Genomic DNA, 17,155 nt, shown 5'->3' on the forward strand with positions numbered 1-17,155 from the left:
TGGCCAGCTGCAGTCCAGAGGTTGCAAAGAGTTGGATATGACTCAAGTGACTTAGCATGCAGTCACTGGACATTTGCAGTGGCTGTTTCTTTTACTTGAAACACTCCTCCAGGTATCTGCAAGGCCCATTCCCTCTTTTCTTTCAAATGTTTGTTCAGGCATCAATCACTAAGATCTACTCTGACTACCAATTTAAAATTGCACTCCCCTTACCCTGCTTATTTTTTCTGCTGTAATTATTGTGTTTATTCTATTCATGGTCTCTCCCTTCCTAGAATATATGCTCAATGAGAGAAGGGTTTTTTTGTTTTTGACTTGTTTTTGTTCATTCTTGTAACTTAAGGGCCTTGAGGATTACCTGGAAGTAAGAAGTATTCAGGCTTCTCAGGTAGCTCAATGGTAAAGAATCTGCCTGCCAATGCAGGAGACGTGAGTTTGATCCCTGGGTCAGGACAATCTCCTGGGGGAGGAAATAGCAACCCACTGCAGTATTCCTGTCTGGGAAATCCCTTGGACAGAGGAGCCTAGAGGGTTACAGCCTGTGGGGTTGCAAAGAGTCAGACAGACTGAGCAAATGAGCACACAAGAAGTACTCAATGAATACAGTTGACCTATATAATTCACACGTTCTGAATTTGCAAATTCACTACTAGCTAAAATACATTTGTAACCCCCAAATTCATGTTCATGGCATACTTGCAGTAATTCGAAGACAATGCACTGAGCACTGAAAAATTTGAGTCACCTAGTGTTCACATTCCCAACTGAAGCTGAGCAAGGCAACTGGCTTCCTTCTTGGTTCAACTCTCATACTGTAAATAAATGTCCTTTTTGTGGTCTATTTTGTGCTACCTTTTCCGCCTTTTTGTGATTTGGTTGGTGATTTTACTGCTAAAAATGGAACTATCCCTTTATTTTCTGGCACTGGATAGTGCTCTGGAGACGTCCAAAGGAAGCCTGGATTTTCTTCCTTCATTTAAGGACATTTAGCTTTAAAAATATCTTGGAATAATTTTTGCTGCAATTTTTGGGTTCTCTATTTCAGGAATACCTTTCATCCATATGTTGTATCATTTCTGCCTGCCCTTGATATCTGTAGCTTTATCTGTACTCATTTTATCTTTTCCTTTCCTTCCTTTTACATTCTCTCTGGAAGGACTTTCATTTCAAGACTTTAATTAAATTTTCAGCCATGTCTATTCTGTTTTGGCTGCTCTAATTATTAGTTCTGTAATGATATTGTTTGGGTGCTCTGTCCCCTTAGTTCTGCAATCCCTCTTTTAATGTCCTTCTGTTCTTTTGACATCTTGTCTTTTACTCCTTTGTAAGAAATAGAATTCATGTTATTATCAAATTATTCCATAGCCTGCAGCCCTTGCAGGGAATCTTCTTCTGTTCCTTAGGTTATATTTTCTGTCACTTGAGTTATTTTTCTGTCCCCTGTAGCCTTGCTTTCTTTCTTGGTTTTTGTGTGATAGATTTTCACAGTCACCATGACATGTTCACTTTGCTCCTGTGCTCATGCCAAGTATGGGAAACTCTGACAGTCATGGAGAAGTGGGGGTAAATTCTTCTTAACATGTTGCCCATATTTTTTTTTTAAATGCAACTCCACTTCCCTCTATTTTTATTTTTAAACTATATTTATTTATTTTGCTGCCTCAAGTCTTAGTTGTGGCATACAGGATCTTTCATTGTGGTGCATAGGTTTCTCTCTAGTTGCAACTCATGGGCTCAGTTACCTCATGGCATGTGGGATCTTAGTTCCTCATCCAGGGGTTGAACCCTCATCCCCTGCATTGTAAGGTAGATTCTTAACCACTGGACCATCAGAGAAGTCCCCCCTTAATCTTATTGATACATTTTTTGACTTCCCTTCTGAGCCAAATTTGAGAAATATCATTTTCTTACTGCTTTTCATTACCTTGGTGGCTTAGTCAAATCAAAAAGTTCAGCTGGAGTGGGTGAAGGTTCTTTGGAAAACTAGAAGCCTAGTCTTTCTTCTGAGACAAAAAAAATACTCTGTTATAGATCACCCTGTATGGATCAAGGATATATTCTACTCTTGTGGGGAAACACCCTTGTGTTTTAGATCATTCTTGTGACTTAGACTGGAATTCTGATAAATGGTGAATCCAAGGGGTAGCTTTTCTGCCTCTATTGAGACAGTATAATGCTTAGGATCAACTGGTCCTAATTTTTTTCTGTAAATCATGCAGCTAGTAATATCATAAGATTCTTATGAGTCTCAAATAGAATGTTGCATATACTGGTGTATCATCATGTCACAGGCTTCCCCAGTGGCTCAGCGGTAAAGAATCTGCCTGCAATGGAAGAAATATAGGACATGCATGTTTGATCCCTGGGTAGGGAAGATACCCTGCAAGAGGGCATGGCGACCCACTCTAGTATTCTTTCCTGGAGAATCCCATGGACAGAGGAGCCCAATGGGCTACAGTCCATGGGGTTGCAAAGAATTAGATGTGACTGAAGTGACTGAGCATGTACATCTTGCCACACTTGCTCAAAACATGTTAGATATGGTTATTTTATTGCAGTAAAATATGAAAATTTCCTTCCAGAGAGCATCTCTTTCCTTTTGTCCTGAGCTGGGTACTCAGTCACTCACTAATTTTGCCTCTTTCTAAATGGGGTTGCTTTCTTGGGATTTTATTAACTTATTACATTTGTCTCATATCATTTGTTGGAGGTGTGTATGGGAGAGGAAGGACTTATGATGAGCCATGGACAAGTATTTCCTTTATCGATTTTCTTGGGGACCACTTTTAAAAATTGTATGACGTGAGGTCATGTCTATTTATTTCTTGTTGCTGACAGCGATCCTTTGTTATTGTGGTTAGGTTCAACCGGTTTTAGGGTGGGATGTTGTTTATTTTCCTCCATTCATCATGTCTACCTAGAAGTTCAAAAAGGATTAGAGAAAGAAGGGAGAGAGGCAGGCACTCAGGATGGGGTTTGAGTGAGGGAGGGAGCAGACATAGAAATGGGTAAGAGGGGACAGTGAAGGGCAGAGGTTAGTTAGCAATGAAGGGAACAGTGGGTGATAAATGACACTAGGTAGGCAGACTGAAGTCTGGTCAGAGATTTTGGAGCCCAGGAGGAAGAACTGAGACAGTGGTGGGTCTAGACTAGTGGTTGATCTTCTATAAGACCTGGCTTTCCTGCAGGTCATCTGTTGACATGATGTCTCTCCCAAGTAAACCTACAAGCTGCCACAGCCACATGGCCCAAAGGTTCTGACTGGGGTGGACATGCACATCTTGCTTTTTAGAGAAACAGAGACCACCAGGCAGGAAGGCAGTTGCAGAAGATACCAAAATTCTATCTGCTAGGAATAGATATGGCTGAGACTACCTCTGGGCCTATTAGTCTAAGGTTTTTAAATTTTTTTAAATATTTAAAAAAATTTTGGTTGTGCCTCATGGCATGTGGGGTCTTAGTTTCCCAGCCAGGGATACAACCCATGTCCCCTGCATCAGACATATGGATTAACCATATGGACCACTGCACCATATGTTAACCACTGGGCCACCAGAGGGACCCCCTATTGTTGTTGTTGTTCAGTCGCTAAGTCATGTCTGACTCTTTGTGAGCCTATGGACTGCAACATGCAAGACACCCCTGTCCTTCACTACCTCCCAGAGTTTGCTCAAGTTTATGCCCCCATTAGTCTATGTTTTATCCACCTCTGAAGTATGGGCACCAAACAGTCCCAGGAGCCACTTCTAATGATATACTCATAAGTTCTCATAACTTAGGGTTCTAACATGGGTTTGGACATGAGAGAGAGAGACAATTAATTCACGACTCTGTAAATACCATGACCTTTTTCATTAAGTCTAGTTAATGCTGCTCCTGAATCGAGAGCTTCCAAAGTCATTGCCCATCCATGTGTATCCAGAGCCAGTGCTGAAGCCTTGCACAAAAGATGTTCCTTAATTAAATGAAGAAAAGATAGATCAGTTTGACAGCACTCCAGAAGTTAGAAAATATCCCTTGAGTCCCTCCACCCCTTCCTCCCACCCTATTGCCATCTCTAATTTAGCACCGACTTCTTCCCAAGGAGCTTGAATCTGCCAGCAGAGTGAGGAATCATCCACCAGGCGGGTTATTTTAAATCTTTAATAGACATATTACCTTACATTATGGCTTCATCATCCGCCCCTCAGTGTGAGCACAAAGAGAACATCCATCACAATTAGTGTAACATCCCGAACACATAAAAAAGATGAAAATGTGCAGCTTAGTTGGGTGTAAGGGAGCTCAGCCTCTCAGAGTGGCTTTCTGTTACACTGTGGGCACATAGCCAGGCCTGGATGTGGCTTTCCCAGGGGCCGAGAAGGGGAGTAGGGTATGCTTTAAGCCCAGAGCACTGTTCCATGATGCTTGTCCTTCTCCAGAAAGGCAGAGCCTTCCAGTGCTAAGCTGAAGCCATAGCTGTCATTTACAAAGTTCTAGTCTCACTTCTGGTCTTCCCTGGTGTGTCAGATGGTAAAGTATCTGCCTGCAAGGTGAGAGACCTGGGTTCAATCCCTGGGTTGGGAAGATCCCCTGGAGGAGGGCATGGCAACCCACTTCAGAATTCTTGCCTGGAGAATGCCCATGGATAGAGGAGCCTGGCCGGCTACAGTTCATGGGTTGCAAAGAGTTGGACATGACTGAACAACCAAGCACAGCACAGTTTCACTTCTATTACTGGCCAAACTGAGGTTGCTGGCCAAAATTTGGAGTTCCATGTCCAGAGCAATCAGAAATGAAGAATGTATTTACTGAGCCAAATACTACTGTATTAGGCTCTTTTCACTATTGTTAGCTCATGGAATCTCTATGACCACCATACGAAATAGATATGATTATTCATACTTTTGCAAAGGAGAAAACTGAGATTCAAAAATTTCCTGAGACTCATACCCTGATGAACCTATTTCCAAAGGTAATTAGAATGTGGTCACTGGACAAGACAAGTGTGCCAAGAGATAAAGCGAGGAGGAGGTAAGGAGATGCTGTTCCAAGCTTGGAGGCAAGAGACATGTGCTACTCAGGTGTGAAAACCTGATGTCCTCTCCCCTCTCCTTCTCCTTTGACCTTCACCTGCATGTAATCCTTTATAAAGCCCAACAAATCTGTATTCTATTACACAGATCCAACTGTCTGCAATGGCAAGGGTATACCTAGGTCTGGGGACAAGTCTCATAGTTAACAAATCTTGGGGATGCCAAATCTATGATGTCTATACAACTGTGGCGGGTGAGAGACTTTGAAGCTGTTGTAGTATTTCAGGAAAATGCAGCCAGACTTAGTATTATTTAAGCAATGCTTAGAAAATTCTTGTGTTATGATTTTGGTATCTGATTTATATAAATTTATGGACACATTTGAAACAATGTAAACCATCAACATAAATATGCAAAAATATATATTTTCTCGGTGTCTATGTTTTCTCTAATATTCTGGGATCTCAAAAAGACAAAGTGTTATCTGAGACTCCTTCCTGAGGGGTGTCGCTAAGTAGTTGAGCAATGCTTTCAAGTAAAATAAAGGAATTAGACATAATCTGTAATATCTCTTTCAAATATGAACTTTGGTGATTTTATGACTCGAAGTCTGAATGGCAAAACTAGGATAGAGGTCTCCCTTAGTCCCTTATTAAATAAGTTAGCATAAGTTCTTAACTCCTAACCTTAGTATCTTCCTTTTAAACATAGACAAAGAATCTTTGCCAGGGCATTTTCTCAAAGAAACTGTAAGGACCAAGTAGAATAGTAGATGTGAACGTGCTATGGACAACATAGATACACACGAATGTACATCATGATTTGTATTTTTTAGTTTTTATTTCATCTTAATTTCTTTATTTCGTTTCACTTTTATTAAAGGGACATGAATTGGGTTTTCTCTTACATGATTGTTTCACTCTTCAGGCCCATATCCTGTGACTTCTTCAACTGCACCTACTCACACCTCCTTTTCTGTCCTCTACCGAAGAGGTTTTACTAATGAAGGAGGAAACACAATAGGCTCTATCTTGAAAGCAGGACTCCATCTTGGGCCTGACTGCGGACTTTGAGCTATATGCCCAGTATCTATGGAAACGACATACCAATTGGAAAACCAGGCCCCCAGAAGAAAGAGCCCCAGGGCTCTCCATCACCTAAAAGAATACCTTAATTATCTGTGTAATCGAATAGAATCATACATTCTATTATGCTTATTGGGGTATGACCACAAGCCTGTTGATAATTGTCCACTGTTAGCTACCTAGGCTTAAGGCATATAAATCATGGGTTAACTTTGATTGTGTCTTTCTTTTACTTTTGTTCGGACTAGTTTCAGGGAATTTGGGGAGGTGGGTTTGGGCACATACACTTAGGGTATATAAGGTTTTCAGAAAAACTGGTCAGGGTTCTTGGCTAAGAGGAGATTCTGCTTGGGCCCGCCAGTGTAATAAACTGCACGCCACTATCTGAATTGTCCTTCTGAGTGAGTTTGTTTCTCAGAATGCATGGCTACAACATTTGGTGCATTGGCCGGGAAACTCCTCACTTTGAGGAGACAAGTCCCATTTGGGACTACTAAGAGGACTTGCGGCTTGAATATTCTAGATGGGGGAAGGCGCCTCACCTTTCTGGAAGGATTCTGCTTCTCAATGCCTGGACCTTTCACGCTAGCAGGTAGTGGACAGCCCCAGGGGAACTGAGCGCTCAGGTGAGGAGAAGCCCACCCAGCAGGGTGGAAGAGGGGGCATGATCACCCCCTGGGAGGGACTAGAAGGGACATGGACCCACAGGAGCCTGAAATAGGCAGGCAGCAGCGATTGCTTGGTACACAGGTCGACGAGTGTGTTAGGGCTTAGGAAGGAAGTTTGTGAAGGTCATTTAGGAGGTGTGTCCATGCCGTCTTGGGGAAAATTATAACCAAGTAATCACCAGGGATTTTTAGGAGAAGAAACTTGGTCCTTGTGTGCTCATATTCTACTCTCCCCTAGGAGGTGTCCTGTCTGCTGTGAAATTCTTGACCCCCTCCGAACTGTCAGGCTAGAAGGAGGGGGATACATAAGTGAGTATGAATTGGCTTTTCTGGAGATGGCCTGGGACGTGGGATATTTAACCCATCTGTGTTTTCATCCACACCTGATCAAGGCCACCAAGGCAGAATGGACTTTAAGCGAGAAACAGTCTTGGACCACATGGTGTTCTGGTTCGGCCATGCTGACCAGCAGATTAAGACACGCTGATCCCCCTTCTCCCTCTGGGATCTGGCAGGATTTGGACGAGGATGACCTGCCCCTCCCCTATACTGGATGATGACACGCCTGCCGCCCAGTGTTCCACCAGGACCGGAGGCCAACTTAATGCCCAATCCAGGGCCAGGTGAAGTTACTACAGCAGCCGCTGCTCCTCCACCAGCTCTCCCGAAGGTCGTAGAGCCGCCACCTCAGCAGGCTCCAATCCTGGTGGCAGAAGCCTCTGACCAACACTTCCAGGATCCAGCTCCAGATGAACCGCCCAAGCTATACCCTCCTCTCCCAGTGAGTACTGACAAGAAGGGGAAAGGAGACACCAGAATCATACGGAGGCTGTGTTCTGCTAAGGAGCCAGAGGAAAGGGCCCCGCTACAAATGCCCTTCAGAGAGTTACAGCAGCCTCCGGTTCAGGGGACAGATGGCCACTACTGTCAGCCCCTCATAGCCTATTTTTACCAAATTAGGCTAATGGAGACTATTTTTCAAACCTACTGCCCTATGTGGGATGACATACTCCAACTACTAGTCTCCCTCTTCGGCACTGAGGAAAGATACGGAATCCTAACTGAGGCCAGAAAATCGTTAAAAGAAATGGTACCTGAGGGTACTGCAAACCTGCAGCAGTGGGCAGAACTAGCCACACCCGATGAGAGGCCCAATTGGGACTGTAACATAGAGGAAGGGAGGGGCCACCTGGAGAGGTATCGGGCGACTATTTTACAAGGTCTCAAGAGGGGGGCCCGAAAAGCTATGAGTATGGGAAAATCCTCCAAAGTGATTCTAAGGGAAAGTGAATCACTCTCTGAGCTCTACGAAAGACTGTGCAAGGCCTATAGACTTTATACACCAATAGATCCAGAGGCTGCTGGGTGTCAGATAGTGATTAAATGCAGCCTTTGTGTCTCAAGCCTACCCCAAAAATGTCAGATTGGGGAACACCAAGTGACTCATGAGTTTTTATACATCCCTGAATGCCCAGTACCTTTGTTGGGAAGAGACTTGCTGTCTAAATTGGGGGCACAAGTGACCTTTCCCCGCACGAAAGATCCACTCTTTGAGTGGGCTCACCCACCTATTTACTCTTTCTCTCGGACACACCTCAAGATGAATGCAGGTTGCATGATCTCCTGGAAGGGAAACCAGATGGGCTAAACAGTGGAGAGAGAGAGCTAACTCAACATATTCCCTGAGGTCTGGGCAGAAGACAACCTCCTACTCCCCCAGGTTTGCAAAACAAGTCCCAGTGGTAATAGAACTCAAACCCTGTACAATTATGTCAGAATCCACCTTGGGTTATGCCAGACCTTGCTAAGCCATTTACTCTTTACGTGACTGAAAAGGACAAGGTGGCTATGGAAGTGTTGTACCCAGACTATGGGGACATGGGACAGACCCATGGCTTATCTCCTGAAATGGCTGGACAATGTTGCCACTGGGTGGCTGGGATGCTTACGGGCAGTTTCTGTGGTTGCCTTACTGGTCCGGGAGGCAACCAAGCTGAATTTGGGCCAAGATTTGATCATAAAAGTCCCACATGAGGTCAACACTCTCCTGCGAGGGGACCCCCATAATTGGCTGTCAACATCCCAGATTATTCAATATCAAGGGCTGCTATGTGAGAACACTAACCTCCGTATTGAGCCTTGCCAGACTTTAAACCCAGCCACACTCCTGCCAGTGGGAGAGGATGGACCTTCTTATGACTGTGGAGAAATCTTAAAAGAGGTACACCAAAATAAACTCAAAATGGATTAAAGATCTAAACGTAAGACCAGAAACTATAAAACTCCTAGAGGAGAACATAGGCAAAACACTCTCTGACATACATCACAGCAGGATCCTCTATGACCCACCTCCCAGAATATTGGAAATAAAAGCAAAAATAAACAAATGGGACCTAATTAACCTTAAAAGCTTCTGCACATCAAAGGAAACTATTAGCAAGGTGAAAAGACAGCCTTCAGAATGGGAGAAAATAATAGCAAATGAAGCAACTGACAAACAACTAATCTCAAAAATATACAAGCAACTCCTACAGCTCAACTCCAGAAAAATAAATGACCCAATCAAAAAATGGGCTAAAGAACTAAATAGACATTTCTCCAAAGAAGACATACAGAGGGCTAACAAACACATGAAAAGATGCTCAACATCACTCATTATCAGAGAAATGCAAATCAAAACCACTATGAGGTACCATTTCACACCAGTCAGAATGGCTGCAATCCAAAAGTCTACAAATAATAAATGCTGGAGAGGGTGTGGAGAAAAGGGAACCCTCTTACACTGTTGGTGGGAATGTAAACTAGTATAGCCACTATGGAGAACAGTGTGGAGATTCCTTAAAAAACTGGAAATAGAACTGCCTTATGATCCAGCAATCCCACTGCTGGGCATACACACTGAGGAAACCAGAAGGGAAAGAGACACGTGTACCCCAATGTTCATCGCAGCACTGTTTATAATAGCCAGGACATGGAAACAACCTAGATGTCCATCAGCAGATGAATGGATAAGAAAGCTGTGGTACATATACACAATGGAGTATTACTGAGCCATTAAAAAGAATACATTTGAATCAGTTCTAATGAGGTGGATGAAACTGGAGCCTATTATACAGAGTGAAGTAAGCCAGAAGGAAAAACATAAATACAGTATACTAACGCATATATATGGAATTTAGAAAGATGGTAACAATAACCCTGTGTACGAGACAGCAAAAGAGACATTGATGTATAGAACAGTCTTATGGACTCTGTGGGAGAGGGAGAGGGTGGGAAGATTTGGGAGAATGACATTGAAACATGTAAAATATCATGTAAGAAACGAGTTGCCAGTCCAGGTTCGGTGCACGATACTGGATGCTTGGGGCTAGTGCACTGGGACGACCCAGAGGGATGGTATGGGGAGGGAGGAGGGAGGAGGGTTCAGGATGGGGAACACATGTATACCTGTGGCGGATTCATTTTGATATTTGGCAAAACTAATACAATTATGTAAAATTTAAAAATAAAATAAAATTAAAAAAAAAAAAGTCAAAAAAAAAAAAAAAAAAAAAGAGGCCTACACTAGCAGATCCAACCTCCGAGACCAACCGATTCCAGACCCTGATTGGATCCTATATACTGATGGCACTAGCCTGATAAAATAAGGACAACAGCTGTCAAGTTACATCATAGTCACAGAAAAGATTATCATCGAAGCTGGCTCCTTGCCACAATACTGGTCTGCTCAACAAGATGAGTTATGGGCTTTGATTCGAGCACTCCAGCTATCAAAAGGCAAGAAAGTAAACATGTACACTGACTCCAGGTATGCTTTTGCCACAGTACATGTACATGGGGCTCTGTATAAGGAGAGAGGCCTTTTGACAGCTAGTGGAAAATATATTAAAAATAAAGAAGAAATTCTGACCCTATTAGATGCTATCTGGGAACCAGAAAGGGTTGCAGTCATACACTTCTGAGGACATCAAAAAGAGGATAACCCCCAGGCTCAGGGAAACAGACTGGTAGATAAGACTGCTAAACAAGCAGCCAAGGGCACGGAGGATGACAAGTGAGGCCCCTATTAAAGCTCTCATATTGGCGGAGCTGCCTGAGCTAATGCTGGAGTCTCCAAAATACACTGAAGCCTAAAACCAACTAGCCAAAGCAGAAGGGGCTATCAAGACTGAAAAGGGATGATGGGAATTGCCAAGTGGCAAATTATTGGTACCAGAGGAGCTGGCACCCACTCTGGTAAGCCAAACACACCAAGTGACCCACCTAGGCCATAATAAACTGGAAGAGCTAATTCGAAAACATTTTTTGGTTCCCTGCCTCTCTTCCCTACGTAGGACAGAATCTCAGAACTGCACTGCCTGCTCACAGGTTAATGCTGCCTCTCAGCATAGACAAAAACCTCCAGAGATTCAACTGAAAGGCACGCTGCCCTTTGAACACCTGGAAGTGGACTTCACTGAAATGAAACCTCACCAACACTACCGTTAAGTTCTCGGGATGGGTAGAAGCTTTCCCTATGTGGTCTGAAAGAGCATCAGAAGTAGAGTGGTGCCTGCTTAGGGAAATAGTTCCCAGATTTGGATTTCCTACCAGCATTGGATCAGACAATGGCCCAGCTTTTGTAGCTGATTTAGTACAACAAATAAGCAAAACTTTAAACATCAAATGGAAACTGCACACTGCATATAGGCCCCAGAGTTCTGTGATGGTGGAACGAACTAACCAGATACTTGAAGAGACACTCTCCAAATGGATCGTAGAGATTGACTGCTCCTGGGTGGACTTGCTTCCAATGGCTCTGCTCAGACTCAGGATGACCCCACAGTCCCAAGGCTATTCTCCATATGAAATTGTGTATGGGAGGCCCCCTCCCATAATAAAGCAGGTGTCAACAAATTTGCCTCGGGTAAGGGGGGATAGGATTTCACAGCAGATGGAACTGGATAATGTAATAAATCAGGTAACTAAGTTTGTACAAAAAAGGGTGCCATTCCCCCTTGGGGAACAGATTCATGAGTTTACGCTTGGTGACCAAGTATGGGTCAAAGATTGGAAACATGATTTACTAGCCCCCTTGGTGGAAGGGCCCTTATACTGTTATTCTATCTACCCCTACTGCAGTTAAGTTGCAGGTATTGCCCCTTGGATCCATCATACGAGGGTGAAGAGAGCATACCATGCAGACCCAGAAAACGCTGAGTGGACTGCACAGAGGGACCCTGCTGACCCTTGAGAGATGGAGAGCATCCTTAAGAAGAAGAAAAAGAAGATCATGGAGGAGCCCCTTCAGGATGAAGTGGTATACTCAACTCCTGCTGCTTGGTCTCATGAACGTGCACATTCCTATGTGGACTTCCACAATACCTCAACTATTGGGTATGTGGGGCTATTCCTCTGTCTGTGATGGATGGACTTCCCTGGTGGGTGTCACTGCTCCACCAAGGAGATTTTAAACCACTCTGCTCTTTTCTGGGACAACAAAAAGAGATTTTCCTTTCTCTTGTGGACCATAATCTCTCCCTGCTCTCTAAGTGTAAGCCAGACCTACAGTCAATAGACCCAGGTCATGGGGTTACACATTATGTAAACACCAGTTTCATAAAAGTAACAGAAGTGGTAATTCAAATTAGAATGGTTTTAGACATGCTCACAGCTGCTCAAGGAGGGACCTGTGCTATAATTAAAGTTGAATGTTGTGTATGTATTCCTGATTTATCTGGAAATGTATCAGCTGCTTTAGATGTCATGAAAAAACAGGTAAAAGCAATGTCAAATGAAAACATTCCTTTCTGGACTTCGGTACTATCTTGGGTGAAGGGTGATTGGTGGAAAACTATATTTACCTTTGCTATAGTTGCTTTGATAGTTCTGCTCTGTGGACCCTGCATTTTACAATGCGTTATGAACTTTGTAACACAAAGGTTGGTGTCGTTCTCCCAAATTGGTGGTCGGAGAGCCAGGGTGCAATATATCGTTATGAATGATGCTCATACTATGTGTTAAGAGCATCAAGAGTGGGGAATGAAGGAGGAAACAGAACAGGCTCTGTCTTGAAAGCAGGACTCCATCTTGGGCCGGACTGAGGACTTAGAGCTATATGCCCATTATCTATGGAAACAACATACCAACTGGAAAACCAGGCCCCCAGAAGGAAGAGCCCCAGGGCTCTCCATCACCTAAAAGAATACCTTAATTATCTGTGTAATCGAATAGAATCATACATTCTATTATGCTTACTGGGGTATGACCACAAGCCTATTGATAAGTGTCCACTGTTAACTACCTAGGCTTACGGCATATAAATCATGGGTTAACTTTGATTGTATCTTTCTTTTTCTTGTGTTTGGACTAGTTTCAGGGAATTTGGGGAGGTGGGTTTGGGCACATACACTTAGGGTATATAAGGTTTTCAGAAAAACTGGTCCAGGTCCTTGGCTAAGAGGAGACTCTGCCTTGGGCCCGCTGGTGTAATAAATTGCACTCCACTATCTGCCTTGTCCTTCTGAGTGAGTTTGTTTCCCAGAACACGTGGCTACAACACTAGCATATTTCTAAATCTATTGGGATACTGTGATGCTGAATCAAGAGAATAGTAGAGAGAGACTTGACTGGCTTGAAAGGAGAGAGAAAAAGGATTGAGTTTAGCAGACAGGCTAAACTGACCAATATGTTACGTTGCCCTGGAAGGGAGGAGAAGCTCAGTGGGAGGATCTGGAGAGAGTGCGGGAGATTGCATGTAAATACCTTGGAACAGCCATTGATGTAAGAGAATTGGAAAGTAGACAAAGGGGCTTTGAACAGAGTTACATTGGCTTATGAATTAGATCCCTTTTCATATTCTTTAAGAGGCATAAATAATGCTTGTGATTCCTTTTTAATTACCATTTAGTGCCAGGATTTGTCTCTTTGAAGATGAGTCCCTCCAGAGATTGTGTAATATAGCAGGTCATTTATTACATCATGATAGATTGGAAACTGTTAGTCTTTTTGTGGACCACCTGCAAAGGGAAGATGTGTAGTATTTGTGGGTAGGCAGTGAGGAGGGCAGGTCCCATTGTACTTCTTGCTTGGGTCCTCCCTGTGCTGGCTGGATGCTGTACCCAAGAACCAGCGACCTGTGCTCTGGGTCTGGGACAGTGAGAGGGGTTCTGCTGAGGGTCTGCTACCAATTATTAGCATTCCCAAGGCCACACACTGAGCAGCAAGACTGAGGCTTTGCAAATGAAATGGTACCTGGATACTGTAACAATGAGAATCAGAGGGACTCAGCAAACAAGGAATATGGAGGTAGTACATTTGTGGTATCCACTGAAAAACTATACGTGGCCTAAAAGTTGAGAGTTAGATTTATTTGGTGGAAACTATGAGGACCTCAAGCATCCCAGGTGACCCTGGGAGAACTGTTTTCCAAAGAGACTGGGGGAGAAGTCACACTACATAGAAGTTTTACAGTAAGGGGCAGGTAATCTGAGTATTAAAAGATTATTGTTAATTAAGGAAAACCAGCAGAGAAGGTGATGGCATCCCACTCCAGTACTCTTGCCTGGAAAATCCCATGGGCGGAAGAGCCTGGTAGGCTGCAGTCCATGGGGTCTCTAGGAGTCGGACACGACTGAGCGACTTCATTTTCACTTTTCAGTTTCATGCATTGGAGAAGGAAATGGCAACCCACTCCAGTGTTCTTGCCTGGAGAATCCCAGGGACAGGGGAGTCTGGTGGGCTGTCGTCTATGGGGTCGCAAAGAATCGGACACGACTGAGGCGACTTAGCAAGCATAGAAAGTAAGCAAGGAAAACCAGATATATCCTATCCCTGGTGGCTCAGACGGTAAAGCATCTGCCCGCAATGCAGGAGACCCAGGTTCGATTCCTGGCTTGGGAAGATCCCTTGGAGAAGGAAATGGCAATCCACTCCAGCACTCTTGCCTGGAAAATCCCATGGATGGAGGAGACTGATAGGCTACAGTCCATGGGGTCGCAAAGAGTCGGACACGACTAAGCGACTTCACTTTCTTTTCTTTCTTTTATGTATGGGAAGATGCAAGCATATGGGCTTACTGAAATAACTTCTTTCATATGCACCTCATCTATCTGGGGCCAAATCCTGCTCTTTGATTGTTCCTGTTCTTAATTCCTCATTCACACTAAGGGGTGACAGATGTGGTGATGGCTGCCTCTTGCACTTTCTTGCATCCCCTTGAGCTCCTCAGTGCTTACAGGAGAAGCAGTTGATAGCTGCTGGATAGCTGGTATTGTTTTCTGGGCTCATAAATTTACATTTGAAAGGCTGGAATCCCTGATGACTGTGATATCCTTGTTTACTGTTAAGGCAGAAAATGTTTCACAGTAGAATGGTGACCCAAAGTCCTAATTCTTATTCTACTGCTGTGCTGTGGTGAGAGGTTTGCTGATGATGTCCAGGAACATCAGTGAAGCTGACAAGTGAATGGTGATGACAGTCCAATGAAGTCAAGTGATACTGGATCTCTATCAGTTGTCAGAGCAGGAAGCCAATTCATGAGCTGATGCTCTCTTTGGTCTATGTACTATGAGTGGCCATCTCTGAACATTGCAGGCACTATTGGGATGTCTTGTACCCTGGGGAAACCTGGCTTCTTTAGGATGAGTGCCTTCCTGATCATACTACAGACCCTACAGTCATCCTACAATCCCAATTTTTGATGATGATCTTGATCACAAGCCAATTTGAAGCAAATATCACAAATGATGTATGTGACAAATATAACATTTTTCAAGGATAAACAGGAAGTTTATAAACAGGAAGATCTAACATGGCTTGGGATTGTTTTGACTAACCCCAGGACTTCCCTGCTGGCTCAGATTGCAATGCGGGAGACTGGGTTTTGACCCCTGGGTCAGGAAGACCCCCTAGAGAAGGGAATGGTGACCCACTTCAGTATTCCTGCCTGGAGAATTCCATGAACAGAGGAGCCTGGAGGGCTACAGTCCATGGGCTCCCAAAAACTTGGACATGACTGAGTGACTAACACTTGCATCCTTTCACCTGGCCTGCTGCCTTTAGACCTTTTCATATCATATATCAGTAACACTTGTCTTCAGGGCTATGTTGTGTTCAGGGCTTGTAGTAAATGTATGCTTTAATTGATGATACAACATAATAGTTAGGAAAATAAATTTGGGACCAACCTGCTTGAGTTCAGATACCAGCTCTTCCACTTACTAACGGTGATACTGAACAAATTACTTAAGTTCTTGGGCCTGTAAAACTGGGTTACTGAGAGTATTAAGCTCGTAATGTTTGTTGTGACGATTGAGTTAATACTTGTATAAATAGAAGAAAACTGGTGCATAGGTTTGAGAAATTATCATTGGTATAACTAAATGTAGAACAGTGCTCCTCAAAGGATGGCCCCAGGATTACTCAAGTCAGAGTCACAGTAGGGCCAGGAGGTGGGGGGGGGGGGCCTGTTAAGTGAGAAGACGTTTAAACAGGGAAACCAGAATCTATAGAGAAAAGCCCAAGCATTGCCTCTGTCAACAAATACTGCATGGAATTCTTAAGTAAAGACAAAGAACTCCTGTGGTATGCAGGATTCTCCTGATGCCTTGTTCCCCACCACCTCCCCCGCCCACCCCCCAACATACCTGCTGAGTGAGCCATGGCTGGCTATTCAAATACTAAATCTAGGTGCTGCTGGGAAGAGATTTGTGGATAGAAGTAATATCTCTATTCAGTTGACTTTAAAATATAGAGATTAACTGGGAGGACTAGATCTATTACAGGAACCCTGTAAAAGGCAGAAGACTTTAGAAAGATTTGGCAGAAGGGGTTATCTTAACCATTGCTAATTTACAACAGAGGGGGTATATATGAGAAGAAATGAAGGCACACTTAAGACACTGAGAGGGAAGCCCTCAGCTTCTCCCAGGGACCTCAGTCTTACAACCTCAAGGAACTAAGTTCTGCCAGCCAACTGCATGAACTGGATTCCATCAGAGATTCTAGAAAAGAGTATATCCCTGATGACATCTTGTTGCTGGCTGTGTGAGATCCTGAGCAGAGGACTCAGTTGAGCCTGGGAAAACTTCTGACCTATTGAACTGCGAGATAGTAAATGGGTGCTTCCTTAAGCTATGAAGTTGGGGTTAATTTATATTGCAGCATTAGATTGTAACTAGTGCAACCACAGACAGAATGGGAAGGGCACTGGACTTGGAATATCTCACTAGAGGTGTATCTTCTGGCAAGCTATGAACTTTCCTTTTTTTCTTCATCTGTAAGATAGTAACAATAAATAATATTTAAAAATACAGAATTATAGTAATATTTAAGTGAAATAACTTATACAAAATGTCTTTTACAGTATAAAACATCCTCTTAACAAAATAGGAGTTTATGAGGGTTT

General features: G+C 43.5%; 1 non-coding gene across 1 annotated transcript; it reads left to right on the forward strand.

The window, feature by feature from the left end:
- The first annotated feature begins 14,577 nt into the window (after positions 1 to 14,577).
- Positions 14,578 to 14,649, forward strand: TRNAF-GAA (transfer RNA phenylalanine (anticodon GAA)). The gene has a single exon. It is a non-coding gene; the product is annotated as a tRNA-Cys (tRNA).
- Positions 14,650 to 17,155: the final 2,506 nt, after the last annotated feature.

This window comes from Bos indicus, chromosome 8 (genome assembly GCF_029378745.1).
Source record: "Bos indicus isolate NIAB-ARS_2022 breed Sahiwal x Tharparkar chromosome 8, NIAB-ARS_B.indTharparkar_mat_pri_1.0, whole genome shotgun sequence".
Taxonomy (NCBI): Eukaryota; Metazoa; Chordata; class Mammalia; order Artiodactyla; family Bovidae; genus Bos; species Bos indicus.